The sequence below is a fragment of the Vespula vulgaris genome, chromosome 9 (assembly GCF_905475345.1).
Source record: "Vespula vulgaris chromosome 9, iyVesVulg1.1, whole genome shotgun sequence".
NCBI classification, from domain to species: Eukaryota; Metazoa; Arthropoda; class Insecta; order Hymenoptera; family Vespidae; genus Vespula; species Vespula vulgaris.
In genome coordinates, this window is record NC_066594.1 from 2290271 (window position 1) to 2295000 (window position 4730).

General features: G+C 36.3%; 1 protein-coding gene across 1 annotated transcript in view; it reads right to left on the reverse strand.

Annotated features, from left to right (window-relative positions):
• Positions 1–1237: 1237 nt before the first annotated feature.
• Positions 1238–4730, reverse strand: part of LOC127066268 (SUMO-activating enzyme subunit 1) — a 20623-nt gene continuing 17130 nt past the window's right edge. Inside the window, exon 8 of the transcript XR_007782327.1 lies at positions 1238–2046. The gene's annotated coding sequence lies outside the window, so the exon portion shown is untranslated. The remainder of the gene's footprint in view (positions 2047–4730) is intronic.

Genomic DNA, 4730 nt, shown 5'->3' on the forward strand with positions numbered 1-4730 from the left:
CTTTCTCTTTCTCACTCTCTCACCCTCTCTCTCTCTCTCTCTCTCTCTTTCTCTGTACGCACGAGCAACATATATTCATGTATGGCTTGCCAGTTGCAAGAACGCGAAGCTGTAGCACGCTTATAGGTAACTCGGTCCGGTAATTGCCGGTACGTCCAGAGATCCAGATGCTCCCCAATCAGTGATTCTCCTCTTCCTCCGGATCCTCCTCTTCGGGTATTCCTCCTCCTCATCCTCCATCTCTTCGTCGAACTTGAGCTCGTGTGAGTGCGGAGATCCGTGACCGTGTTGAGAACGGCCGGTTAGCTCCTGACCATACGCATGGCAGCACCGTTTAATTGGCACTGGACACAATGGATTATGGAATGGTGGTCTACCCTCCTGACACTCCTCCCCCGCGCACACTTCATGTCAAAACCATTGCGCTCTCGTTTTACGTACGAAAGTACCGTCGAATCGAGCGATCTACCCTTCTCCCTTTCACTCCGCTCACTCTTTCTCTCCCTCGCGCTTTGAGTTACGTATCTAATCGTCCCAAAATTTTCTTCCGCTTAATCGAGTATCTGGAACAGATGTAAACATTCTCAAATTTACGAAAATAAAATGTTACATATGTATATCCTCCAATAGGTATATCCAAGATATTCTTCTTTCTACAATTTATCGAATATCTGGAATACAGAGGCAATTGTCATCAAATTTTCGAAACACATATTATATATTATACGATATACCACAATTGTGTTATAATTTTAATAATAATGTTATAACGATAATATTATTAATGTATAATGTGTTGATGTGGATATAATAAAATTACGTTATTATCTTATAAAGATTTTGCAAATCCTTGTATGATTATTGATCATCCTCACTTCCCTTCATATTGGACCAATAAACTATGAAAGAAATTAAAATAGGTATCGTACATAGGGAACTGTAATTATTGAAGGAATATTCCGAACTTTATGATAGCACCTCTCCCTCTCTTTCTCTCTCTTTCTCTCTTTCTCTCTCTCTCTCTTTTTCTCTCTTTCTCTCTCGGTAACCACATCGCGCATCGCGATAACGATAGTAATGACAGTAATAAAAGTAGCGACCTCACCTTTTTGCCGACTGCGCCGCACCGTTCCGCATCGTTCCACACCGTTCGACTTCTAACTCGTAATCCTTGCATGTAAGTACTTGCGCAGGACGGACGAATGGAAAAATAAGTAGGAAATACGTATAATGAGAGAAAAAGAGAAATATATTATAACGTGCACCGATCCTAGTATAAAATCTTTACAGTTAGGAATTTAATCCGATAAAAGGATATTCCCTTTTGATAACGATATTATTCATTTCATTTTTCTTTTTCTTTTTCTTTTATATATATATATATATTCATGGATTCAACGAATCAGAGTTATTAACAAGTAAGAGAAGATATTAACGTCAACGAGATGTCATATCTATTATAATCGAAAAACTCGAAGCGTCTTAAATTTATCGTCTTAGAACTTCTCGATAATAAAGTAGAAAAGAGATAAATAAAAGAAAAAAGAGAGAGAGAAAGAGAGAGGGAGAGAGAGAGAGAGAGAAAGATATAGAGAGTAAAAGGAAGAGAAAGAAAGAGGAAAGGAGAAAATAATAAAAATGGACAATTGCAGTTAAGGCACGCTAGACTGACCCTCGACAATCGTCGTTAGCTATATTTTGAGAGTCTCATTACGTTATTCTCGGATCGCGCTTTTCCCTTATTTCCCGCTTTTCCTCCGTTTTCTCTCGGTCGACGCCGTTCGTCGACGTCGACGTCGCCGTTCCCGTTGCCGTTGCCGCCGTCGCTTTCATTGTGGGAGTCCGCCCATAAAACCCGACCCTTTCCTGTCTCCGTGTGCTGCTCCCTCGTTACCGGAATACGAACACGGATTCTCAGCAAAAAAGAAAGGAATAAGACTCATCAGATTTCGGAACTTCGAAAGAGAACTAAATCGAATCGTTCCGAGTGTGTTCAGGATTCTATTGTTCTTATTCTTTTTTCTTTTCTTTCCTTCTTCCTTTTTCCTGAAAAAAGAAAAGAGAAAGGAAAAAAAATTATCCACCTATGCAAACGTAAGGGAGAATAATTATAAAAATGATATTGATATTGAAAAATCTAAAAATGTATAGATATCATATAAAAATGATCTACAGGCTTACGTTGTAACGATTTAAACAAAAAAAAAGAAAAAAGAGCAAAATATAAAATATAAATCAAAACCAGAATCAAGATCAAAATGAAATGAAATGAAATGTCGAGAATATTTGTTTGATAATCACTCTCATTTATGTATACGTATGTATACATAATATACAATAATGGTTATATATATATATATATATATATATATATATATATATATACATATAAATATAAAAAAGAAGGAGAGGGATGAGGAAGTCGGAAGATTTCCTCTCAGTGAAACGAGTCGAGCATTGGAGGATCGAGATGCAACGTCCCGGTCGAGACAGGGCATAATTTAACGCGGCCATTGGAGCCAAGGGAGGTGGGTGGTGGAGGGTACATAACTCGAGCCCGTTCATGGAGCTCGTTCTATTCGAGAGACTTGGCGCCCTCTCGCCCTCTCTCGGATATCTCATCCTCCACCCTCTCTCTATCGTTCGAGCCATTCTCGCTTCTATCTTTTTTCCCCTTCTCTTTACCCTTCTCTCTCTCTCTCTCTCTCTCTCTCTCTCTCTCTCTCTCTCTCTGTCTCTCTTTCTCGTAATATCGTACGGTCAGACTGAGCCGGACAATGCGTCGCATTCAATTCTACACCCAGCCAGTATAGAAGTCCCGACTGACCACAGCAACATCGTGGTGAGAGTAAAACGAAAAGAGAGAGAGAGAGAGAGAGAGAGAGAGAGAGAGAAAGAAAAAAGAAAGAGAAAAAGTGTATGTGTGAGAGAGAAAGAGAGAGAGAGAGAGAGAGAGAGACCTTCCATGGGATACTCATGTGTCATTTAACTGAAATACCTCCGATGCGTCGAACTGATTTACAGCTGGGGGAACTCCACGTGTGTAAAAAATACGTCCACACTTTCACCATGTTTGCCATGTTTGGAGCATCGTTGTAATAGGCGAAAGGATAAACGCAAATTTTTTTCCAAATTTCTTTCTGCGCTCGAAATACGGATTTAATGTCGTCAACCGATTGGATTATTAACTCGTTTGAATATTATTTTAAATTCAATTTGCAAATTGATATTTGATCTAATCTAATTAATTCAGACGAATTTTGAAATATCTATATGAAAAAGAATATATACATATATATATAAATTATTATAAAAGGAAAATATTATTAGTAATATTTTATTGACAAACCATCTAAAAGTCATCATATTAATAGTTGTTGCATTCTAATAATAGACTCATCGCTGCATAAATACATATATAAACTTTTTATTGCTATATAATTCAATAAATTTATATAAGTAAATTCATACTCATTCAACGACTGTGTATAAAGTGTATCTACAATTACAGTATCTATTTAGGAGATACAGGATTCTCGGAGTGAGAGGATCGTGTATCCTGGTAAGAGAATATCAAGAAAGGAATTCGAAATCTCGAGCGTTTGTATACATCGCATGAGATAGTTAATGGCGATGATCAAACATCGGTAAGTCGTCTGCGTCTAGTCCGCTTGCACTTAGCATTAGAATCGATAACTACATCTTGGTTTGACGTTATAATCAATTACCAGCACCTCGAGCTACTGGCTATTTGCTTTTAGAAGCCAAGCTTCTCTCAGCATATTTGTACGAACGTCGCGTCCTTCCTATATATTATATATGTGTATATATATGTATATATATCTCTGAGTAATCTATATACGTATATATATACGAACATTAGAAATCGATTAAATTCGCAATACCAACTAAGAAATACTAACTATAATACCGATTATATGAATCGTTAAGAAACATATTTATTTAATAATTACACTGTTTTAAAAAATTGATTTTTAATGATATAAATAGAAACATGAAAATAAAGAAAAAAATAAAACAGAAAAAAATTTCATTAATCGTCTCGTCATATTGACGATAATCTGTCAATGAGGAAAAAAGAAAGATCATCGAATAATAACATTTCCTTCGAAGAAAATTAATTTGTAACGATTTACAGCAGGTACTTACCCACATATATCGTTAATGGCAGGAATAATGTAACACGATATCGGTACACACATAATCAAGACTTGCTCGCTTGCATTCGATGTACATAGAGAATATCTAAGCAAGAGGATATACATTAGATCGGGGTGGAACGTATCGAGCAACGGTAATTCCATCGACCATGAGCGTGGACTTCTTGGGGACAAATTATTCGAGATATTACTGTTACTTATATATTCGAATATATCTACATGCACGAAGTTGTAAAAAAAAAGAAAAAGATCATTAAAAATTTTAGAGAAAATTCCTCTTGAAAGATATATGAAATAAAATAATCAAAAATAGATCGAAAAGAAGAAACGTCACTGGACACTTACACGTCGACCTTCTTAATTTCTATCTTAAAAAAAAAAAAAAGAAGAAAAAAATTATTAACGTTATTTTATTAACGAACAAATTCGTAGCAACGAGAACGTTCGTTAATCAATAATAATAGTAAAAATGATTAAAACGTAAACGAGAGACGCCAATGGATTCGCGAGTATGGAAGCAATAATCATCTCGACGAGGCATTCTATCGA